We start from the raw sequence: 26,911 nt of genomic DNA on the forward strand, positions 1-26,911 counted from the left end.
AGTAAAGCACTCCTCAGCAAATGTAAAAGACCAGAAATTATAATGAACTGTCTCTCAGAACACAGTGCAATCAAACTAGAACTCAGGATTAAGAAACTCACTCAAAACCACTCAACTACATGGAAACGGAACAACCTGCTCTTGAGTGACTACTGGGTACATAACGAAATGACGGCAGAAATAAAGATGTTCTTTGAAACCAGCGAGAACAAAGATACAACATACCAGAATCTCTGGGACACATTCAAAGCAGTGTGTAGAGGGAAATTTATAGCACTAAATGCCCACAAGAGAAAGCAGGAAAGATCTAAAATTGACACCCTAACATCATAATTAAAAGAACTAGAGAAGCAAGAGCAAACACATGCAAAAGCTAGCAGAAGGCAAGAAATAACTAAGATCAGAGCAGAACTGAAGGAGATAGAGACATAAAAACCCTTCAAAAAATCAATGAATCCAGGAGGTGGTTTTTTGAAAAGATCAGCAAAATTGATAGACCACTAGCAAGACTAATAAAGAAGAAAAGAGAGAAGAATCAAATAGATGCTATAAAAAATGATAAAGGGATATCACCACCGATCCCACAGAAATACAAAGTACTGTCAGAGAATACTATAAACACCTCTACACAAATAAACTAGAAAATCTAGAAGAAATGAATAAATTCCTGGACACATACACTCTCCCAAGACTAAACCAGGAAGAAGTTGAATCTCTGAATAGACCAATAACAGGCTTTGAAATTGAGGCAATAATTAATAGCTTACCAACCAAGAAAAGTCCAGGACCAGATGGATTCACAGCCAAATTCTACCAGAGGTACAAGGAGGAGCTGGTACCATTCCTTCTGAAACTATTCCAGTCAACAGCCGAATTCTACCAGAGGTACAAGGAGGAGCTGGTACCATTCCTTCTGAAACTATTCCAATCAATGTAAAAAGAGGGAATCCTCCTTAACTCATTTTATGAGGCCAGCATCATCCTGATACCAAAGCCTGACAGAGACACAACAAAAAAAGAGAATTTTAGACCAATATCCGTGACGAACATTGATGCAAAAGTCCTTAGTAAAATACTGGCAAAACGAATCCAGCAGCACATCAAAAAGCTTATCCACCAAGATCAAGTGGGCTTCATCCCTGGGATGCAAGGCTGGTTCAACACATGCAAATCAATAAACGTAATCCAGCATATAAACAGAACCAAAGACAAAAAACACATGACTAGATCATCATCAATAAATGCAGAAAAGGCCTTTGACAAAATTCAACAGCCCTTCATGCTAAAATCTCTCAATAAATTAGGTATTGATGGGACATATCTCAAAATAATAAGAGCTATTTATGACAAACCCACAGCCAATATCATACTGAATTGGCAAAAACTGGAAGCATTCCCTCTGGAAACTGGCATAAGAGAGGGATGCCCTCTCTCCCCACTCCTATTCAACATAGTGTTGGAAGTTCTGGCCAGGGCAATCAGGCTGGAGAAGGAAATAAGGGGTATTCAATTAGGAAAAGAGGAAGTCAAATTGTCCCTGTTTGCAGATGGCATGATTGTATATCTAGAAAACCCCATCATCTCAGCCCAAAATCTCCTTAAGCTGATGAGCAACTTCAGCAAAGTCTCAGGATACAAAATCAGTGTGCAAAAACCACAAGCATTCTTATACGGCAATAACAGACAGAGAGCCAACTCATGAGTGAACTCCCATTCACAATTGCTTCAAAGAGAATAAAATACCTAGGAATCCAACTTACAAGGGATGTGAAGGACCTCTTCAAGGAGAACTACAAACCACTGCTCAATGAAATAAAAGAGGATAAAAACAAATGGAAGAACATTCCATGCTGATGGATAGGAAGAATCAATATGAAAATGGCCATACTGCGCAAGGTAATTTACAGATTCAATGCCATCCCCATCAAGCTACCAATGACTTTCTTCACAGAATTGGAAAAAACTACTTTAAAGTTCATATGGAACCAAAAAAGAGCCCGCATTGCCAAGTCAATCCTAAGCCAAAAGAACAAAGCTGCAGGCATCACGCTACCTGACTTCAAACTATACTACAAGGCTACAGTAACCAAAACAGCATGGTACTGGTACCAAAACAGAGATATAGACCAATGGAACAGAACAGAGCCCTTAGAAATAATGCCACACATCTACAACTATCTGATCTTTGACAAACCTGACAAAAACAAGAAATGGGGAAAGGATTCCCTATTTAATAAATGGTGCTGGGAAAACTGGCTAGCCATCCGTAGAGAGCTGAAACTGGACCCCTTCCTTACACCGTGTACAAAAATTAATTCAACATGGATCAAAGACTGAAATGTTAGACCTAAAACCATAAAAACCCTAGAAGAAAACCTAGGCAATACCATTCAGGACATAGGCATGGGCAAGGACTTCATGTCTAAAACACCAAAGCAATGGCAACAAAAGCCAAAATAAACAAATGGGATCTAATTCAACTAAAGAGCTTCTGCACAGCAAAAGAAACTACCATCAGAGTGAACAGGCAACCTACAGAATGGGAGAAAATTTTTGCAATCTACTCATCTGACAGAGGGCTAATATCCAGAATCTACAATGAACTCAAACAAATTTACAAGAAAAAAACAGCCCCAACAAAAAGTAGGTGAAGGATATGAGTAGACACTTCTCAAAAGATGACATTTATGCAGCCAAAAGACACATGAAAAAATGCTCATCATCACTGGCCATCAGAAAAATGCAAACCAAAACCACAATGAGATACCATCTCACACCAGTTAGAATGGCGATCATTAAAAAGTCAGGAAACAACAGGTGCTGGAGAGGATGTGGAGAAATAGGAACACTTTTACACTGTTGGTGGGACTGTAAACTAGTTCAACCATTGTGGAAGTCGGTGTGGCGATTCCGCAGGGATCTAGAACTAGAAATACCATTTGACCCAGCCATCCCATTACTGGATATATACCCAAAGGATTATAAATCATGCTGCTATAAAGACACGTGCACACGTATGTTTATTGCGGCACTATTCACAATAGCAAAGACTTGGAACCAACCCAAATGTCCATCAGTGATAGACTGGATTAAGAAAATGTGGCACATATATACCATGGAATACTATGCAGCCATAAAAAAGGATGAGTTCATGTTCTTTGTAGGGACATGGATGAAGCTGGAAACCACCATTCTCAGCAAACTATCGCAAGGACAAAATCCAAGCACCGCATGTTCTCACTGATAGGTGGGAATTGAACAATGAGAACACTTGGACACAGGAAGGGGAACATCACATACCGGGGCCTGTTGTTGGGTGGGAGGAGTGGGGAGGGATAGCATTAGGAGATATACGTAATGTTAAATGACGAGTTAATGGGTGTGGCACACCAACATGGCACATGTATACATATGTAACAACCCTGCACGTTGTGCACATGTACCCTAAAACTTTTAAAGTATAACAAAAAAAAAAGAAAAAGAAAAACCTTATTGCTAGATATGTAAATATGTATATAAAATTATGATCTAAATAGCAAATGTTAAAACCTATGTGAGACCTTCAATTCTATACTTAATAAAGGAAATGTCTTAAAAAATTGTGAGAGATTACCTACAAGTAGTAGAAATGAAAAAATTGATTCATAGGGTACTGGATTACATCATGTGGTACTGAGGACATTAGTAGGAATTCATGTTTGACTTTATATACATATATATGATCAAATGTAGAAATATGTGTGCATGTATAGATACACATGTGTTGTGTTTATATGTGTGTATGTGAGAGTTAGTATACACACATGTATTCTATTGCCTTGTTGGATGACAGTGTAGAATCAACAGATCCCTAGTAAAAATGGGAACACACATAGACCAAATGTTTTTTTCTAATACCATGCACAAAAACAAGAAACTATGATTCCTTGAAAAATAGTACCTGGCATGTGCAGGGAAACAACACAATAAGCCTGGAACACCTTAAAGTGCTAGCAAGTAAAATCATGCTAATGAACAACAGAATCAACCAACCAACCAAACAAACAAAATCAAACAGCAATCATGTTGGCAATTCCAAATGGTACAGGAGCCGACAGAAAGACCTTCCAATGATAAACCGGAAACAATTTGAGCAGCAAAGTAAATAAATTAGTATAAGTATAGCTTACAATACTTATCTATAATTTTATACAATACCCCATATGATATAAATAATCGATTTAAAATATATAATAAATGATGGAGAACAGATAAATTGCCTATGGAAAAGAAATGCAAATGATATTTCTGCAAGCACTGCCAAAAAATTTAAAGCTAATTTCTCACTTGTTAAGTATGTTTTGTACTTAGTGACTTTAAAATAAAAGCACAACATGGAAAGGGGGAAATAGATATATTAATACGTATAACTGGTATAATGTCATCAGAATGGCACATATCCTCTGTGGTCTTCCTGACCTAAACCGACACCAGTTGAATCATCAGAAAAACATCAAAGAACTTCCAAATGTAGGTGTAAGTATCATGAAAAAAAAAACAAGGAAAATTTGAGAACCTGGCACCGTGGAGAAGAGCACAAGGAGACATGATATCTAAATATGTTGTGGTATCCTGGATGGAATCCTGGAACAGAAAATTGACATTAAGGCAAAAAATATACAATTAATGCATGCACTTGTTAAATGAATGAAAATGTATAATGTCTGATAATTGTGAAAAAATATCACACATAGAAAGTTAATAATAAAGAAAACCCTGTGTTGGATAAATATACATACACTCTCTGTAGTGACTTCTAATGGTTCTGTAAACTTAAAACTATTCTAAAATAGAAAAAATGCATTTTCTTTGCCTTAATCCACTGTCAAGATGAATAACCAAATATTGTATATATATTACTGATGCATCACATATGTTCCATCCTCTCTTTTACCCTGGTGAATGTTACTATAACATTGAATTCGCTTTGTCATTCCCTCATTCTTATTATTTTCTATATTTGTATTTCTAAATAATATACTGTTCAGGTTTTTTGTCGTCAAAGTTAGATAAATATGTGTGTAAGTTAATGTGTAATCTTAGTCAAATTTTGAGAAAATTTAACACATCCATATTGTGTAATACAGGCTAAAAAATACTTTGTAAGTTCTTTTCACAAGGGTCGACATCAACAAAATAAATAATGATGGGGAAACTGATGCATATTGGACAGAAACTGATGTGGCAGGTAGGTTCTAAGATGCTTCCCAATGACCCACAACTCTAGATCATGCAAAACTCTTTTCTGATACTCTCCCTGTGAGGATTAGACTGCTATACCACATGTTTAAACAAACAAAAAAGGGGCAAAATATATGTAACAATGGCTTGTAAAACAGATTATATCAAACAATGAAGGACAGTGATATCTGAGACATACAAGACAGTGACATGAGCCCTACCATTGTCTCAAGATACTGCTTCGGGAGAGTTTCTGTCCTGTAGTGTGGCATGGACTTTTGAAGATACTCTTAGGTTTTGAGTTAAGAAGATGGAACTGAGAGTCAAGAACAAATCAGCTGAGTTTCATGAAGCCATTCTCCACATTCAGTGGTAAGAATGGGGGAGAGCATTCATGCCAGCATCCGTGCAGGCTGGGCTATTTATTTCTGCATAAATTATAACATACTAGATGGCTCAAAACCACATGCACACATTACAGTTTCTCTGGATCATTGAATTCAGATGTAGATCATTGCCAAGAATGAGGTCTCAAGTGTTCAGCTGGGGAAGGATCCTCTTCCAAGCTCATGATTGTTGTTAGGAGTCAAGGCCCTGTACTGGTTGAGATGACTTCACTGGTGAACTATTCAATTCTGAAAATAATTGGTAACAATCTATCACAAATTCTTAAAACTTAAAAACAACTTAAACAAAAATGACAGAAGTGGAGAAGAGATCACTTTCCAATGTATACTATTGGTGAATTTATATGATGCTAAAACTAAAGTAAGACACTGCAAGGTAGAAAAATCAAGATCAATATGTTTTGTAACTATTGAAGCAAATATTCTTAAGGAAGTGCCAGCAAAACAAGTCAGCAAATGTAAAAAGAATTATATACCATCACTAAGGGTATTTGGCTCAGAAATGCAAATTTGGTTCAACATATAAAATAATTAGTGTCATGCCCTTTATTAATAAAATCAAATACAAAAGCCATATGATCATCTCAAAAGATGCAGAATATTCACTTGAAAAATTCAAAATCAATTTGTGATAACAATACAAAGCAAATTAAGCCTATGAGAAAACCTTCTTTACGTTAAAGGGCATTCACGAAAACCTCACATATCATCACAATTTATCTGAAAGGCTCAAATTTTTTCCACAAGATTAGAAACAAGACCAGGACCACTCTTGACACTTGTTGTCAACATTGTACAGGAGTATGTAAACAGGGTAAATAGTCAATAAAAATGAACACAGGATTTAATATTGCTAAGTGGCAATATTTTTAATATTCACATATAGATGTAATGCAATCTCTTTAAAAATAGAAGGTGACTTTTTTTCTAACTTGACAAGCTGCTTCTAAAATTCATATATTATGCAATACAGCCAGAAAATTTTCAGATGAAAAGCAGAGTTCACAAAGTAGACTCATGCATTCGAATTTCAAAAGTTAATACAAAGCAATCATAATCAAGATTTGTGGTACTAGTGTAAACATAGACTTACAGATAAAAGAAATATAATAGAACTGAATTCCAAAAATTACCCTTTTCCTTTATGGTGAAATGATTTTACAAGGTAGCTGAGTAAACTGAATATAGAAAATAGGTTTCCATCAAATGTTGCTAGGACAATTGAGTATCCAAAAGCAAATTGAACTTCTTTCTCACACCATACACATAATTGGACCAAAATGATCATATATCCAAATATAGGAGCTAAATATACCAGACCCACAGAAGACAATATGGGAATACATATTTGTGGTCTTAGGTTAAACAATAATTTGTGATTTCTAAGGTATGACAGCTAAAGCCCAAGAAAAGTTAAGTAAAAAACATGAATATATTGAACTTCATAGGATTAAAATCTTTTGGAAATCAGAGTACATCATTAAAAGCAAAAAGATAACACAAAATGTAGAAGAAAATCTTTGCAATCTCATAGCAGAAAAGGGTCTATTATCTACAACATATAAAAATATGTTACAACTAAAAATAAATATCACAATCAGATTGGTAAATTATTTTAATAGCTGTATCTCCAAAGATACTATAGTCATGTCTAGTTACCACATGATGTGAGGCCTAAGTCTTCTGCCATTAGGAAAATGCAAATCTAAACAACCATGAAATACACTTCACAAATCTAAAGGGCATATTGCAAAAAAACAAAGCAAATTTTAAAAGGCAAAATATGTGTGTGATTCTAGTTATGTGACACTGTGGAAAGTGAAAAAGCATAGAGACAATAAAATGTTTGGTATTTACCAGGGGCTTGGAAGAGAGGCAGGTCAAATTGGTGAGGCACAGCAGATTTCCTCTGGGAGGTGAAATTATTGTAGTATCATACTGTAATGATAAACACATGATTATATTTTACAAATCCTAAATAACTTTATAATACAAATAAGCAAATTAAAAATCTTATACAGTAGGTAGGAGATAGCATGGGGCTATGCATATAATGTGACTGTATAACATTATCAGTGAAATAACCTCACTGAAGGGAGTGGGGGAAAAGCAGCTGACCCAAGTAACTTAGCAAACAAGTGAATATTCTGAGTGTAAAGGGTAAAGATTTATCCATAAGTATTTCAGTTGGTCAAGTATACATTTCCAGTTCTGAAACCACTATACATGTCTTTTGGATTATGTGATTAAATAACAGAACCATCCTTATCACTGTATACATGGTAAAATATTTATACATATGTGTATGTATATATATAAACTTACATATATGTGTGCGTGCATGTCCATATATGCATACATATATATATGAATCAGTGTACGTAAGTTTATTTGTTCTGTCAGCAGGCAAGATCATGAATACAGATGCTACAGGAGTGATGAACACGTCCCGGCACAGGCCTCCATTTGTAATTCAACTTTCCAATAAAAAGAACGAGGGATCTGTGAAAAAAAAAAAGGTTAATACCAGGCTTGCGCGGGAATCAGCACCATTAGCCTGAGCACCTAGTAATGCTAGAAAAAAAAATAAAATGCCAAACAACAATGCAAACAACTAAACAACCACATAACAACATCAAAGCTTAATTATGGTGGTGTTTCAAAATTGACAGATGATCCAATAGCCAACACTGCAACAATTTAAACAATCAAATAAATGAAGTAATAAAAGTAAAGGGTAAAATAAACACCTATGTTTGGGGTCTGACATAAAAAATGACTGAATCAATATAATAATTATTAAAGGAGAATACATACATATTCAATGTTCATGGTGAAAGTTCCAAATAACTGTGGTAGACATTCTACCCATAAAGTGGAGCATGTCTTCTTGGGTTTTTGTTTCAAGATGGCAGATTGGAGCCTTCGTTAGCACACCTCCCTGCTTTTAAACAGCAAAATAGTGTGTAGAGATTTACACTGTAAATTTGTATCCAACAAACACAGGAACTCAACAGAAAAAGTGAAAGAAACTTTGGATAATTTGAAAGGAGCAGCAGGCAGCAACTTGCACCATGTGGCAGATGGGAAACTGAGTCTTCAGAGTGCAAAAGGGGGAGACAGTCTCCATGATACACACTGTCACTGGGGAGCCAGGCAATCCAGTCCATGGGGAAGTGCCTTAACCCTACCCAGCGCTGGAGCTGACTTAGAGAGGTGGGGAGCATGAAAGGAGTGGCACCTGGATGTGCTGCGTGTCCACTCTCAGACCACAGCAGGGACAGAAGAAGGATAATCCTGATACTAATTCATAGGGGAACCTTGTGGAAAACATCCAGGTAACCCAGGCAGCGGTCACACATTGTAAGAAGCTCCCAACTGACATGCGCAATCCAGTATTGAACAGGGGATGAACCCCCTATGACCAGAACGCAAGCAGGAAGCATTCTTTTGCCAGGGTCACGGGAGCTGGGTATTCCTGCTTCACATGCCAAATCGAGGGGTGTGGCCTCAGAGCTACTGTTTCAGTTTCAGTCTCCAGTGGGAAGTCTTGTGGTTTGTCTTCTGAGCCTGGACTGCCTGGAACTAGCTGGCTGTTGTGGCTTTTTGCCAGCAGAAGTCTGCATGTGTGAGACCTGCTGTGTCAAGGTCGTGGGAACTGACCTGCCATTTGCTACCCTTCCCTGCATGTACAGACCCTCGTGAAGCAGAGGGTATTCTCTTTCTCCCTGGAACATTATCCTATCCCAGTGGCCAGGAAAGTAACCACCAATCCCCATTGGGCTGCCGCTTGTGCCCATACTCGGAAAGCCAGAGTGTGGACTTTCCTGACTCCCCACCCAGCCTTTCCCCTCTACCTACCTTAGTAGCAGAACAGGAATGGGGACTTTTAAGAGTTCCATGTCCCTGCCCATCATCACCTGAGTACTTCCCCTGGGTAACAAAGGCTAAGCATAAATCCCACCACCATGACTGCAGCTGGCTGTCTCCTGCAAGCACTGCACCCTTGCCCGAGGTCAAGAAATACAGTCCATTACAACATCTGCTGGCACTCTAACATGGCACTGGTGTAAACTTAAACATATAGACCAATGGAACGGAATACAGAACCCGGAAATGAAGCCTTACAATCAACTGATACTCAACAGAGTAGACAAAAACATACGCTGAAGAGTGAACACCCTATTCAATAAAAGGTACTGGGAAAATAAGATAGCCACACGCAGAAGAATGAAATTGGATCCTTTTCTGTCACCATATAAAAAATCAACTCAAGATGGATTAAATACTTAAATGTGAGATGTGAAACCAGAAAGATTCTAGAAGAAAAACTAGAAAAAACAGTCTTCTGGACATTGACCTGGGCAAAGAATGTTTGACTAAAACCCCCAAAGCAACAGCAACATAAAAAAAATAAATGGAATTAAACTAAAAGTTTTCTGCACAGCAAAGCAAATAATCAACAGAGTAAACAGACAACCTACAGAATGGGAGAAAAATATTTGAAAACTACACATCCAACAAAGGACTAATCAAGAATCTACAAGAAACACAAATCAGTCAGAAAAAAATGAATAATCCCATTAAAAAGTGAGAAAATGACATGAACAGATAGTTTTCAAAAGATACACAAATGGCCAACAAACACAGGAAAACATGTTCAACATGAATCAGCATCTGGGATGAAAATGAAAACCACAATGAGATACCACCCTACGCTATTCAGAATGGCTCTTATTAAAAAGTCAATAAATGATAGATATTGGTGTGGATGAGGTGAGAAAGGAATGCTTATACACCCTTGGTTGGGGATCAGCTTCATTATGAGCGAAACATCAGAGAAATCCCAAATTAGAAATGTCAATGGCATCAAAAACAAGGAAACTCTGAGAAACTTAAAGACATGATATCTAAATGTGATAACATATCCTGGATGAGATCCTAAAACATAACATTAAGTGAGAACTAAGAAATCTGAATAAAGTGTGTATAGTACTTAATACATGGTATTAGTTGGTTAGTTTTGACAAATGTCCCACATTAATGTACCAGATAAATAATATAAGAGGCACTGTGAGTGGAGTTTATGGAAACTGTCTACTACATTTGTAACTATTCTGCAAATGTATAACTCTTCTTTTAAAAAACGTGTTTTATGTTTGTTTGTTTTTTAAGACAGGGTCTCACTCTGTCACCCAGGCTGGAGTGTAGTGGCATGACCTATGATTATATGTAGATAATTGTTTTATATTACACGTATGATTTAGATGAGATGGGAAATACAAGCAAAATACGCTAACGTTAAGTATCCTGAAATTTTATCTCATTCAGATCAAACTCTGAATCACTTCTCAATACATCTTATCCAGGATTTTCCTTACATTATCAATATCTCTGCTAATCAGAAGCTTTGTTGATGCACATTTCTTAGTAGTATCCTGTACTACTCTTGTGAGATTATTTTTTCAACCTGCTCGTGGCCCCTTTGCAAGTTTCGATGCTGACAATATCACTGGAAGGTGACTATGGAATGTTTTTACACCAAGTTCATGTGTGCGCCAATAAGGGCAATCACAATTTGACTGCTGTCTGGCCAAGAGTGTTTTCGGAGTATCGAGTTCTTTACGCATTCTATTTGAAAGATGTAAATATGTGGGCTCATGCCTGTAATCCCAGCACTTTGGGAGGCCGAGGCAGGTGGATCACTTGAGGTCAGGAGTTAGACCAGCTTGGCCAATATGTTGAAACCCCATCTCTATGAAAAATGCAGAAATAAGCCGTATGTGATGGTGCACACCTGTAAAAAAAGAAAACTCAGCTGAAAAAAAAAATATATATATATACATGATCAAATATTTTATAAGTCAGTGGATGGGAATAGATGGTTTTTTATAAAAATGTCCTAGAAAATTTAATATTCTTTGAGGGAAACTAAAACTTGATGTTTGACATCACATTACACATGAAGTCAATTCCAGGTGGATCATAGGCCAAAATATAAAAATATTTAAAACAGTATATAACACAACTTAGGAAAGTATCTTCATGACCATAAAGCAGGGTAAGAGTCCTGCAACTAACCCTAGAAAGTATTTACCATGTATGGAAATACACATTGGAACATAGTGTATGTGAGCTAGGCCTCTGGAGACAGACTGAATCAAGGTCAGATTCTACTTTTTCCTTCAGAGTGTTTGGATCAGATTCAGTGTTGGACTATGGGAATGGTAATAGCGCCTACTTCTTGAATGTTGGCAGGATTGTATGAACTAATTACATTTAAAACACATAGTGTATGCTAGCTAGTATGACAACTTTTTCTAATTGTCAGATGTATTACTGAATCAACTGTAACATTTTATCATTATTTTATATATCAGAATGAAAAAATAAAAGCACTAACAAGTAATGAAACAAATACTACTTAACATTTTAGAAATCATGATGTCAGAATCACTTCAAGATTTTACTTACAATTATTGGAAAAACCTCTTTTGAACTTACATTCATGTAAATATTTGTCTTGTATCACTCCTATAACCACAGAACATAGAAGCAAAGGTATGCCTAAAATTTATTCAATTCAGAGCAAAGTCTTTGAAATCATTTTTACTTCACTAATTCATGATTAGTTATTCATCATCTGTGGTAATCAGAAGCACTGGTGATCTGGTGATGCTGCATGTCTTTCTTTTTCTTTTCTTTTTTTTTTTTTTTGAGATGGTGTCTTGCTCTACTGCCCAGGCTGGAGTACAGTGTCGTAATATTGGCTGACTGCAGTCTCCAACTCCTGGGTTCAAGCAGTTCTCTTGCCTCAGCCTTCCAAGTGGCTGGCATTACAGGTGCATACCACCACGCCTGGCTAATTTTTTTTTTTTTGTATTTTTAGTAGAGATGGGGTTTCGCTATGTTGGCCAGGCTGGTCTTGAACTCCTGGCCTCAAGTTATCTGCCCTCCTCGGCCTCCCAAAGTGCTGGGATTACAGGTGTGAGCCACTGTCCCCAGCCACTGCATTTCTTATGGGAGTCCTGGACTACTCTTTGTGAGATTATCTTTCCAACCTTATCACACCTCCTCTGCAAGTTTGTTGATGATATTATCCAAAGATATCAATGGAAGATCCTTAGGCCAGGTTCATGTGTGTGTACGTGAGGACAGTTACATTATAACTGCCTTCTGGCCAATAGTGTCCTAACACTATCAAATGTAAAATGCTGCATCTCTGTTTGAAAGATGTGAAAATGTGCACTCTAGGATGAATGGAACATACCATTTTTTCTCTGCGACTGCCCATTAATCATTGTTAAGTTAGGGTGGCACATCTGCTGTATTCTAGTCTATTATTGAGAAAACATGAATCAAAGCATTTTCACAAATTTAACCACCTCCATTTATATTCTTCGTAGCTATTAAAAATATCAGACTCTTTTACTGGAGTATTGGAATTCCTATTGTCTGTATGGGGAAGTTGTTTTATATACCATGGTTCGTGAAATTCATTGAGAAACAAAATAGAAATTTTGAAGAGTTATTTGAAAATAACTGGAGTGATAGTTTTTTAAAGACTTGGGAAAAGCTGTATATTTCACATTTCTTTCCTTATTCTAGAAATATGAGCAATGTTTTGCTACAATCTGCAATAGAAATTCAATGCTTCCATCTGTAACATATGTTTCGTATTTCTTCCTCATGCTGATCCTTTAATCACATAGCAGGTAATTACACAAATTACCTTATGATCAGTCACTGCAAACTAGGTGATCTATGGTCTTTATAAAATATTTTGTTCTGCCCCCTTACTACTCTGGTTAACTCCACTTTGGGGCTATTGAATATAGGAATAACTTTTGGTGTTCCCTCATGAATGTATTGACTAAAAAGGAAATGCAGTTTAGGATTAAGTGATAAACCCTTAGAGTTTACAATGTAGGATGTTGACTGAAAGTTTACCTAGAGATGTGCACTCCAGGAATTATGAATTACATGAACATGCAGTTATCATCTCAAATATACAGGCCATTCATTCACTGAACACTAACTTCTGATCAGGGTAGAGTTTTGGGTACTTGCTTCATGATGCGGTCTGAGAATCTGGCTTGTTTGCATGACAGCTTCTTGATAAGGCAAGCTGCTAGTAAATCTGGTGGTTTAATATACTGTGGAAAATCATACCTTCCTTTCTACTGGGGAGTTTGGTGCTTTGCTTCACTGTACTTTGTTATCTGTGCATGTGGCATCATATTAGTACAGTTTTGTTTACTGCCTGCTTTTTTAAAATTCTGACCTTTATAATTTAATTGATCCTGATTTGCCACATTTAAATGCATCCCTTCCATCTAGATCTACTAGTGTCTCACTTATGGACTGCCTGGTTTTCTTTTTTTCATCCTAGATTCAGGTGAATCACTGTATTTGCAGTCTACATCATGATACATTAGAATAGATGCATGTAATTGAAGAGGGAAGGAGGATTTGACTTGTCAGGTACCTCTTATACAATATCCAGTTAAAACTAAATAAATGGAACAATGAGAACACATGGACACAGGAAGGGGAACATCACACTCTGGGGACTGTTGTGTGGTGGGGGGAGGGGGGAGGGATAGCATTGGGAGATATACCTAATGCTAGATGACGAGTTAGTGGGTGCAGCGCACCAGCATGGCACATGTATACATATGTAACTAACCTGCACATTGTGCACATGTACCCTAAAACTTAAAGTATAATAATAATAAATTTAAAAAAATGGAATAACCCTTGATATGTTAAGATGTGGAATTTAAATGAGGCTGTCATGTCTTAATGAGTGAAGTATGAATATGAAGTTACAATCTTTCTTCAGTAACAAATGCTCACATAACTGCACCTAAATAACTGTTATCCTGATTTACAGTTGAGGTTTGTGTTCCAGGTCAGCTTTCTCTCTTACTCCAGGTCACAGAAACTCATTTTCTCACTGAAACTATGTGAAACTATGTGGTGTGGAGAATATAACCCATGATATTAAACATAAAACAAGATACTTGACTTTGTGGATACTAGGAGTAGAGTGTACAGTATGGTTTGTAAGCTTTGTAGTCTTTGCAAACATGGTTTCTGGAGACAGTGCTGCTGCTACCCAACAGAGTGCTGTGGTCTGTGACAGGGCATCCTGTGGGGAATGAGTGGTCAACATCTCTGTTGTAATGTGGAACATATATGGAATCATCAGTCATCCTGTGTTCATCTTTTGGATCACTGCATGGTGAAGTTGGGATATGTTGTAACCGGTCTGTTCTTTTTTCTGTTCGTATGGCACTTTCTCCACCTATGCACAGTATATGTATATCACTCACTAGCCTTTACCTGGAAAACACCTGGGAGAGATGTATGTCTAGGTCTTTGTAAGCAAGGACTAACCTAAACCACCATAGTTATAAGCTTTTATGTTGTATCTGCATGGCCATACCTATTCTGTGGATTTTTTTTGTGTTAGCAATGGGTAATATAATTCTACAGTGTAAGTGTCAACAGAATAAATGGTTCTAAAGAATTCATCATGGAGACTTTAGAATGAAAAGAAATTATGGAAGGGTTTTTTGTTCCCCAAAAAAATCTTGAAGGTAAAGTTATTTTTTGATCACTCGAAGAAGGAATCCGTGTCCCAAGGAAATGCTCTTCTGAGTGCTGAAGTAAGATTTCAATTCTGTGACACTAGACTTTCTCAATTTTGGCACCAAATGTCCAGAAGTTATGTCTTCCAAAAAGGCTTTAGTGAAATTCTGCAGACACGTTTCTGAACAATATGTGAAAATGGAGATTGTGGGGATGAGTGAAGCACAGGCACCAATCTGTGAAGCAGTGCTTACTGCAACTGAAACTCCTCACTGGGTAGTGAAGAACATGACGATGAATGTAGAAATGAATGAGAGAGTCCTTGGAGACTGTTAGTGTTGTACTGAAGTAGGTGCATGTGTATATGGAACGTTGGATAGATAAGGAAAGCTGTTTAGCTATTCTCTCCCTACATATCCATCTCCTGAGGAGTAGGTGTTCTGCTTATGTCCTCCATTGTTTTTGTTTTCTTCTTGGACCAAAGTAATACTATGGAAAACATTTTTAAATTTTGAAATAATTTAGATTTACAGAATGATGTACACATATTCAAATGAGTTTCATAAATCCTTCAGCCAACTAGAATGTTAACATTTCTATAACTGTAGTTTATTCATGAAAACTAGGAAATGGACCATGTTACAATATTATTAACTGCAGTAGAGATGTTCTTCATATCATTGGGTTTCCTAACAATGACTTTTTTCTGTACCTAAATGTAATCCAGGATACCAAATTACATTTGTTGTCAGGTTAATACTTACTAGTTTCTGCATAACAAATTAACATATGGATTAGTGGCTCCAAGCCACACACACATTAATCACAGTTTCTCTGGGTCAAGAATTCAACTGGAAATAATGACCAAGGCCGAAGTCTTAACTGAAGGATCAGTGGGGGAAGAAACCACTTTCAAAGTCATGTGATTGTTGTTAGGATTCACATCTCTCCCCTCACTGGGATGATTTCTCTGATAAATTATTGTAAATCATAAATAACATCAATCTATCACAAATTGTTCCAAAAAATAAAATAACCACAACACCAGTAATAAAAACAGTGGAGAAGAAATCACTCTACAATGGTTACTATGAGTTAGTTTATACTGGTAAGAAAACAAGGCAAGGGCATTTCAAAAAAGGAAAAATGAAGACTAATATGCAATAAAAACACAGAAAAAATCCCCAAGAAGCACTAGCAAAACAAATTAGAAATGTGTAAAAATTATTATACCATATGACCCAGGGTATTTTTCTCAGAAATGCAAATTTGGTTCAATACACAAAAACCATTAGTGCCATGCAATACATTAATAGAATGAACAGAAAACAAATTTGTAGTACAAGAATAGGTATATGTAGGAAACAAATGTCTAAAACAAAACAAAAAAAAAATTAAAAACAGAAAAAAACAAGTAAATTAAAAAACAGGCATATAGCTCGATGGGATAAAACTGAATGTTTAAAAATTAACTCTTACCTTTATGATCTCATGATTTTATAAGAATGTCAAGTTAATTCAATATGGAAACTTTTTGATCAAGTGTTGCTGGGTCAAGGGGATATCTATGTTTGAGTTGAACTACTCTTTAAACTGATAAACACACAAACACAAAACAGGAAAAGTTGCCTTGTCCCCTTCACAGGGCCTGCGGTGTGGGTGTGGCTCACTTCTTCAGTGCCCCCCCTGCTCAAACCTCTAGGAGAGCATACAGTCGGGCAGGTTGTGGGGCTTGAACCCCACGGCAGTGTCTAGGGATGAATGTTTAAAGGTGAAGCCCCAGTGGACGTGTGTTACAGGGTGCTCTTTTAGTTTGGACGTCCATAGGTGGCTTGTGTTATTTAGCTCAGTTAGATCCTCACCTTATCAGTAGGACAGAGGGGTTTCTGTATCCTGAGGTTCTTGCCTTGGTGTACCGGAAGAATCAGATCACACGTAGGACTGGAGAATGAGTGCAAAATTTTATTGAGTGGAAGTAGCTCTCAGCAGATGGGGGAACCAGAAGGGAGATGATTTTCCGCTGGAGTTGGGCTGCTTGGCAGCCTGGGCTCTCCTCTAACTGCCCCAGCCAAACTTCCTGTCATTTGGCCGGTCTGTGACTGGCCAGCATGCCAGTGCCTGTTGGTGTATAACTCTTGATGTCCAGCCACCCGTGTGTTCCTCCACTGACAAGCTGCCTGTGTCTCGGCCTACTAGGGTCTCAGGGTTTTTACAGGCACAGGATGGGGGTGTGGCAGGCCAGGATTGTCTTGGGAAATGCAACAGTTGGGCAGGAAAACAAAAATGCCTATTCTAACCTAGGTTCATGGGCACAGGCCCGGGGGTGGAGCCCTAGCCCGGGACCACGCCCTTCCACCATTTTGTATCATTTAAAGTGACCACACCATTCTCTTCCCAGCACTTCCCTTCCCCTCTTCCATATCATATGTGCTTTTATTATGTATATATATTGTTCACAGGAATATACTTTACTCCTTGAAATTGTGGAAAGCCTTAAATCACTCAAAAGAAAAGTTTTCTTGGCTCTGAAAAACAGAAAAAAGATCAGCAATGTTTTTTTTAAAATTATTATTATACTTTAAGTTCTAGGGTACATGTGCATAACGTGCAGGTTTGTTACATATGTATACATGTACCATGTTGGTGTGCTGCGCCCATTAACTCATCATTTGCATTAGGTATATCTCTTAATGCTATCCCCCCGCCCTCCCACCTCACAACAGGCCCCGGTGTGTGATGTTCCCCTTCCTGTGTCCAAGTGTTCTCATTGTTCAGTTCCCACCTATGAGTGAGAACATGTGGTGTTTGGTTTTTTGTCCTTGCGACAGTTTGCTGAGAATGGTGGTTTCCAGCTTCATCCATGTCCCTATAAAGGACATGAACTCATCATTTTTTATGGCTGCATAGTATTCCATGGTGTATATGTGCCACATTTTCTTAATCCAGTCTATCATTGATGGACATTTGGGTTGGTTCCAAGTGCTTGCTATTGTGAATAGTGCCGCAATAAACATACATGTGCATGTGTCTTTATAGCAGCATGATTTATAATCCTTTGGGTATATACCCAGTAATGGGATGGCTGAGTCAAATGGTATTTCTAGTTCTGTATTCTTGAGGAATCACCACACTGTCTTCCACAATGGTTGAACTAGTGTACAGTCCCACCAACAGTGTAAAAGTGTTCCTATTTCTCCATATCCTCTCCAGCACCTGTTGTTTCCTGACTTTTTAATGATCGCATACTAATTGGTGTGAGATGGTATCTCACTGTGATTTTGATTTGCATTTCTCTGATGGCCAGTGATGATGAGCATTTTTTCATGTGTCTGTTGGCTGCATAAATGTCTTCTTTTGAGAAGTGTCAGTTCATTTCCTTCACCCACTTTTTGATGGGGCTATTTTTTTCTTGTAAATTTGTTTGAGTTCTTTGTAGATTCTGGATATTAGCCTGTTGTCAGATGAGTAGATTGCAAAAATTTTCTCCCATTCTGTAGGTTGCCTGTTCACTCTGATGGTAGTTTCTTTTGCTGTGCAGAAGCTCTTTAGTTTAATTAGATCCCATTTGTCAATTTTGTCTTTTGTTGCCATTGCTTTTGGTGTTTTAGGCATGAAGTCCTTGCCCATGCCTATGTCCTGAATGGTATTGCCTAGGTTTTCTTCTAGGGTTTTTATGGTTTTAGGTCTAACATTTAAGTCTTTAATCCATCTTGAATTAATTTTTGTATAATGTATCCAGTTTCAGCTTTCCACATATCATGACTGAACTCCCATTCACAATTGCTTCAAAGATCAGCAATGTTTTAAACAAAAATTTAAAAAAGATTACTTCAGACTTCTATTAGTTCAGTCCATGCAGTTAACTCCTGTTTTGCTTGATATTCATGAACATTTCAGCTCTCTGTGAGAGTCCTGAAAGGATTTTTTTCCTTTATTCTAATGTCACAATCTCCAAAGTTATCAGAAACCTGCACTAAAGAACACCTATGAAAGTTCTGTAGCCAATTATAAACTACATTTGAAGAGGATTAAAACAAGACAACAATTGTCTAAGAATAACAACAAGTTTTAGGGCAGCCACAGTTAAAGGCACAATTGATGGAAATTTGTTACTTCTGTGGCACACAACAATTTTACATAACAATTCTGACTATTAATAATGTGCCCTAAGTTGTATCAGAATTCCATAACTTTGGAACACATATCAGTAACATATTTATACAAATACAGCCCAAGGAAAACCAAAAACCATGTCATATTTGACAATGCTTCCTCTTTGATTTTTATACGAAAGAAGCCAATGTCATTTTTGGACTTTAGAAGGCATAGTATGTTAAAGATTAATTAGGTCAGAAAAAGATAATTTACAATTTAATTTTTGGATGTTTGTCAGATATCAAAACTTTGAAACACTTGATATCACAAAATAAATGTGAGTTTACCATAGGTCATTCATTTAAACAAAATAACTCAAAAATTTTATAAACGCAAAAACCTCTACCCTATTAAGAGGGAGACTTAGCTTTCCAATTTGTCTCTTTTCTTTCTCTTCTTTTTCCTACAGTTTATTCAAAAGGAAAATGAAAATCTTTCATTATCCTTTAATATTAAAAAATTCTTGTTCCACAGAGAAAGCCAAATCCCACCTTTGCATTAGTGTATTAGTAATGTTAAAGTCAATTATTAATAAAACCTTGTAGACAAATTTATTCAATTTTAATCAGTTTGACCATAAGGTAAGAAAGCTTTTATAATCCTTTACAATTTTTTTGCCAAAGAGAAGGCTGATGCTCCAAGGAAACTCTCTTGTTCTTTTATTCCATTGTTCGATTTATGGAAAAACTGAATAATACCCCTTTAACTTTCCCCAATATGTTTACACACAGAACCTATTTTATAATTAGTTGTTCACAAACCTTCCACAACTTGTTCAAACCGTCAGAGTTTTCCTATTTTACTTAAAACAATCCTTTAGCCCTCTGTAGTTAGGCAAGAAATCTGCATTCCCATGCCTTCTTACAATCTTTTACCAAAAGGACATTCTACACACAGTTGTGTGTAAAGCTGTTTCTTCAGTAGTTTCAATTGCATCATTAACTCTTAGCAACTTTTACTTTTGGTGAAAAACCTGGGTATTAAGCAATTTTACTTATGTACCAGGTGTGGAGCCTAGGAAACCAGAGTGCAGATAGGTCTGACTCTTTCCAGCATAGCTAGGGTCATGGCTAACTCCACATGACCCCAGGCCTTAACAAGCCATAAAGTAGTTAAGTTGTGCAGTTGAGAGTCACACTGGCATTTGATGAAGCATTTATGAGGCCTGGTAACCTTTAAATTGTACATTTCTCTCATAAATTCTGTTTCACAAATTCTTCCATGAAATACACAAACCATCTACAACATGTTTGTACCTTTTGACTTGTCCTAAGTATCCCTCTATTTAAACAACCAGTATTTTACTTTAGGACAAGAATTTACCATACAGGATCCTTTCTTATATAAAATTTCTTTTCTTTAAAACTGTCTTTACCAAAAATACCTTTTTACCTTTATAACTTTTGAATTAGACAAAAGTCATTTTCCTCCCATTAGAAAGTTAAGATTTGTACTGCCTATTACTGTGTGTGTCCTGTGAAGGGGGAGCAGATAAAGAGGCTATCTGCATACTGTAGAAGTTATCCCCCCTCAAGAGATTGCTCAGTTATATTTTTGCCAGGGCTTGTCTGAATAAGTGTGGGCTACTTCTGGACCCCTGATGTAGCACTGTTTAGGTTATAGATTTGGTTAATGATTTAGGTGGAGACAAATAGGCTATTAGAAAGAGGAGTTCAGAGGTTGGGTAAATATTAAATTAGTACAGATCTTAGAAAGTATACTTTTGCCCAAAGAGGTGTTGGGCATTTAGACATTACCAGGGACTGGTGGGAGAATGGTAATTGCTCCCTTAAGTAATATAAAGAGGTGTGAATCTTTTCTTTTGGAGGGAGGGGATGCCATTTGCCTTGTCCTCCTTAGCCCTGTCCTCCTTATTCTCCTCTTAGTTATAAAAGACTGAAGAGGCTTATCTGAGGACCTCTGTACAGGGTCATTGGGTTCCAATGCTTACTTTTATAATTTTCCTCTTAGTTCATTTTTAAGCCGGCTGAAGGTTTGGGGAAATTAAACTATTCCCAGTTTTGGGGGATGCATCCAAGAAGCATGTCCTGTCCTATAGAGATGTGATAATCCATCTGTGAAGAGATAGCAGAGGAGAAAGAGGAAAAAGAAGATCCCTTTCTTTCTATTATCATGAATGGGGCATCCCCCATGGTCCTGGGTTCCAGAATGAACCAGTCTTACTGTGTACCTATGGTCCCATCTCAACACAATTACCCACTTGAAAACAGAGGAGATGCTGGAGTGAACACTGGGCCCCTGTTAATCTTTGGGGTTCCGGAATGAACGGGTCTTTAACATGTACCACCTGAGCCCCTCATCTCTGTTCCAGTGGTAATCTGTTGGCCTGCGACCACCCTTTGTCTCTGTCCTATGGGTCTCTTGCATCTGTGGCCTCAGGCTAACCTTGTCTCCATGACCTTATAGCAACTCTCACTCAGTATTTTAACAATAAAATGAGTAACTTTTTTCTCAGAAGCCTGTTTTTCAGCTAACTGCCACAGAGACTTGAGTTTCCTCCCTGCTCCCTTAGAATATGTCTTTAAAGGTCTTGATGCATGTTGAGAAGGGCATGGAAGTAATTAGAGAAATGAAGGCTAGAGGAGGAAGTGGAAGGAAGTGAGAGGAAAAAGAACCATCTGACTCCTACATCTGGAAAGCCTTCACATGCTCACGTAAATAACAGTCCTTGGATTCAAGACAGCAATGTTTATTCACACTCTGGACATAAAGCAGTATGTTCCAGAAGACTTAGGGCTTCGGGTAAGAACTCACAAGCAGCAAAGGGAGAATTTTTTCTCCTCCAAAAATAGTGCTATCTCAAAAAAGCAAGCGGGTGGGATTCTTAAAGGGCCAGAATGAAGCCCTATGCAGGCAAACTGCTTTTAAAAGCCATCAGAAACTTGGCCCCGTGGCATACGGGAATTGAAAAGCACGTGGTAAGTTATAAGATGCCAGCAGAGCCAGAGTTCCAGTTAGAGTCTGTCCTGGCCATGTGCCAGCATGCAGGGGAAGGATTGAAGGTCACCTGAGCTGGTTAAAACAAATATAAACCTCAGGGGATATCCACCAGGGAGCCTGTGTCTTTGCTGCCATACAATGTAGAGAGCCGCAGGGTGTGAATAACAGGGAGTGTGTGTTTAGAAGTCCCGTGGCATGCAAAGTAAAAGCAAAGAGGCAGACTTGCTCCTAAGGCAGAAGGTCCAGGGTGTGCGCTAGCCCATTGCAGAACACACAGAGAAAACCAGAAAATGGGTGGTGCAGGTTTTTGGAAAAGAGCCGATTTTAGTTTAATAAAGGCAAAGGAAACCCCAGACGTTGCGTGATTTTTAGGCCTTAGCCTCACCAATCTTGTGAGCCTCCTGTTTAGGATGGCCATTTGTGCTTCTGATCTGCTGGGTGTGGACCCTAAGGTCCTTCACACCCCCACAAGCCACTGGTCTGGGTAAGCTGAGAAATCAGCCTGGGGGAGCAGAGTCAACTATGGCCAAGAGGAATTGCTCTGCGTGTTGGTTTGTAGGCAGGACAGAGAGAGGGAAAGGGAAGAAAAAAACCATGCTCTGGGTCAGATGCCTCCAGCCAAAGAAGGTGAGGCACAGAGCTCTCTTAACACTAGGGAATGATCTGAGTGAGTCACATGGCACCAAATACATTAGGGGTAGGTCTCCAGATTACCAGTGGTGAATCCATGTGGGTCTACAGCAACCTCAATTCTTGCCTCCTCAGAATAAAGAATTCAACTGAGAGGTATAAGGCAGAAAAAGAGACTGAGGCAAGTTTCAGAGCAGGGGTGGAAGTTTTTTTTTTTTTTGGAAAACTTTAAAAACCTTTAGAGCAGGAAAGAAAGGAAAGTACACTTGGAAGAGACAAAGTGGGCAACTTGAAGGACAAGTACAGTGTCTTACCTTGATCATAGGACTTTATATCCTGGCCCACCTTTGGCGTCTTGCTCCCCTTTCCCATGATTTTTCCATTAGTGTGGGCTGTGGACCTGTACAGTGCCCTCCTCATGCTTGGGAAGTGAACATGCGGCAGTGTGTTTAGGAAGTGTTTTTATCTATTTGGAAAGTTGCTTCTCCCCGGCACCAGCGTTCAATTAACACTTTAGTGTGACAGCTCTGGGCAATCAGGAGATTGTCTCTCCCTGGCACTGGCTGCCAAATTATCATTTTTAGAGAGGCAATGTGATAATTGCTGAGCAATCATCTGATGATCGCCTGCTATTCCTTGTGAGTTGGGGGAGACAGCCCTCTTCTACTGTGCTCATGCCTTTCTAACTACCTATAACAATTTGGCATTTTCCACCTTCATATCTCTCACAACATCACTTTGGAAACCAGTGTGGCAAAGATGTAGGCTGCTAAGTACGTCTATTCCAACTATGCATTGGGGAACTCGGAAATTAACGGAGGATGGGTTTCGGGACCAACTGGACACACTGTGACTAGGACATGAGCTAAAACATCATTGACCACCTGACCTCCATTAGTGCCAATTCTATCTGGAAGGGAACATTGATGTTTCAGGTCACCTGGAATCAATGTCCATTCACAGCCAGTGTCCAGGCATCCCTAAATGATGTGATTATTTCCTTTTTGTCAGTAAACAATTGCCTTAATAAAAAGTGGTAGGTCTTTTTAGGAAAGTATGGGAGGAAGATTAATGTATAGTTTTGGTAGTGTACCTCTGTCTTTATTGGAGGATCTCTGCCTCCCCTTCAAGGAAAGGTTCTGAGACTGTAAATTGGCTCAAGTCTAGGAATTGACTGTGGGTCTATAATTCTTTTTTTTTCTTTTTTATCATTTGAGTTAGAGTTGTGTTCATGGACACTAACATGTGTTTTGCTTAGAGAGATCAAATAAGGATTTAGTCAGCTTCTTACCTGTTTCACTTCTAGGAAAACTGTGGATAACTGGTTAAGTCCATAGATCTGTAGGAGTCAGATGGTTCTTATTGTTGCTTTGCTTTTGCTCTCCATTACCATAACAATGCCCCCTTGCTTTTGATAGTTGAGGACCACTGCTTGGTTTCTGCCACCCCTGGATCCACTTATTCTCATTGCCTTTAAACTTTTCATTGGACTGATTTTGGTTCTCAGTGTAAGATCTGTCCTACAGAGAAAAGCATCCACAGAGCTCTTCAGGGATGCTGGGGCTCCCATCACAAATCTGTTTCTCACAGTATTGGTAAATGATAGGTCTTCTGGACCCTTCCAATGTGAATGAATTGGTTTTAATGACAAATTCACTCTAACATTAATCTGTCTCTAAGCCTTTGCATACCTTCCTCTGTGGTAAACCAAGATAGATGGCACAGCTTGCCCATGGTCGGCCATTTTTTTATCCTTACTTCAGCCGATCAGCTAAAAAACTATTAGAACCTTTCGTGACTCCCCAAACGGGAACATTAATGGGCCATGTTAATCAATTCAACTTGATCCAACGCTATTTTCCTTCCACTATCCCACAACCTTACTGCCATTTAAGATCCATTTCCACAGACTTTCTGAAGGTTTTAGTTGATACATATTTTTTTAAAAAAAATTCAAGTAGGTGTTTTTTTTTAAATGTAGTGCACATCCTCATAAGTAACAATTTGTACCTCATATTTAAGATCCCACTGAAACTTGCACCTAGATATAGTTCTATTATAGAAACAGTGCTGTCAGTGGTCAGTCCTAATGAAAATCACCATTGTCTTGCTTGGCAACTGCCTCAGGTGAGTCCATTATCATTTCCATAGGTAAATAAATATTTAATCCCTTCAGACAGGGAATACAAGGCTTACATCATTGTACGTGGGAAAGCTGCTTCCACTGTGGGTAGGGTGAAAAAGTTCACTTCTGGTGGCAAACAAAATTCATTAGAATTTAGGAGTTCAGTGTTCCTGCATCATCAGTGTCTTCCCAACTATCCTCTCCCCGTTTTACAGAATCCCATTATTTCCTAACCATTGCCCTCACTTAAACTTTAGACACCTTGCCAGACTGAGAGTTAAACTTTCCTTGTGATTTTGCCACTTTCATGATGTGAGAGCTTCTGTTTGAGTTTTAGCAATTTCAGCCCTGTTGACTAGAGAAGGGAAGAATCTGACTCAGAGCACAATTAAAAGCTATTAGGCTATTTATGCAGAGAAGATTCTGGAAATTTGAATATCTAGTCACTTCCTATCATTTTATCTCTTTGCCAAGGCACATGAGAAGCAAACACACAATGCCATTATCTTCTTTGGTTTTTCACAAATGCTCAAAGATCACCAAATTCCTTGCCTCTTACCTTACTTCAGCCAATCAGCTAAACAAACTGATTAGGAGTGAGAAATGCAGATACTTTGCATGTCTCTATGAACAGTTCGTGCCATGGACTATCAGTGTTCTTTTTCTATTAGAAGTAGCATTGTGGCCAGGTGTGATGGCTCATGCCTGTAATCCCAGCACTTTGGGAGGCCAAGGCAGGTGGATCACCTGAGGTCAGGAGTTCAAGACCAGCCTGGCCAACATGGTGAAACCCCGTCTGTACAAAAATACAAAAAGTAGCTGGGCATGATGGCAGGTTCCTGTAATCCCAGCTACTTGGGAGGCTGAGGCAGGAGAATGGCTTGAACCAGGGAGGCAGAGGTTGCAGTGAGCCAAGATCGTGCCATTGCACTCCAGCCTGGGTGACAGAGCAAGACTCTGTCTCAAAAAAAAAAAAAAGTAGCATTGTTAGAATTTTAGGTGTAATCAGATTGAGAGCCAATTCTAGAAACCCTCACACCAATTGTTGGGATGGTCATTTTAAAAATGTTGTTTCTCTAGAACCATTTTTACTACCAATATCTGTATTAGTTAATGTTCTCCAAACAGAAGCAATAGAATAGGTAGGTAGGTAGGTAGGTAGATACATAGAGATTTACTTTATGGTATTTGATCACGTAAATATGGAGGCTGAGATATTTCACAAAAGGCTCTCTAGAAACAGGAAATGCAGGGATGCTGATAGTGCACGTAAGTGCAAGACTGCAGTCCTCAGAACCATGGAAGGGCTTGGTGTAATGATGGAATCAGGCCGAATGTCACTGGAAATTTTTTCAGTTGGATACTCTATTAATTTCCAATACCTGTGTCTTTGCAATTTTATGTGTGGTTGGTTGGTTGTGTTGTTGTTTAGCATTTTCTATTATTTTGGGACTACTGGGTGCACCAGGCTAATTGTGCTTATTCACTATTTAAGCCTTGTATTAATCATTTGTTCACAAAGTTCTAGCTTTTTTTAAGTTAGAGAATGGAATTAGTAATGGACTGGGTGTGGTGGCTTCCATCCGTAATCCCATCATTTTGGGAGGCCGAGGTGGGTGGATCCCTTGAGGCCAGGAGTTCGAGACCAGCCTGGGCAGCATGGCAAAAACCTGTCTCTACTAAAAATACAAAAATTAGCTGGGAGTGGTGGCACATCCCTTTAATCCCAGCTACTCTGGAGGCTGAGGCAGGAGTATTGCTTGAACCCGGAAGGCAGAAGTTGCAGTGAGCTGAAATTGTGCCACTGTACTCCAGC

The 26,911-nt window shown here is 38.3% G+C and overlaps 1 long non-coding RNA gene across 2 annotated transcripts in view; it reads left to right on the plus strand.

Annotated features, from left to right (window-relative positions):
- LOC129527074 (uncharacterized) overlaps window positions 1-26,911 on the plus strand; it is a 203,720-nt gene that overhangs the window by 147,777 nt on the left and 29,032 nt on the right. The window lies entirely within an intron of this gene.

The sequence above is a fragment of the Gorilla gorilla genome, chromosome 16 (assembly GCF_029281585.2).
Source record: "Gorilla gorilla gorilla isolate KB3781 chromosome 16, NHGRI_mGorGor1-v2.1_pri, whole genome shotgun sequence".
In the NCBI taxonomy this organism is placed as follows: domain Eukaryota; kingdom Metazoa; phylum Chordata; class Mammalia; order Primates; family Hominidae; genus Gorilla; species Gorilla gorilla.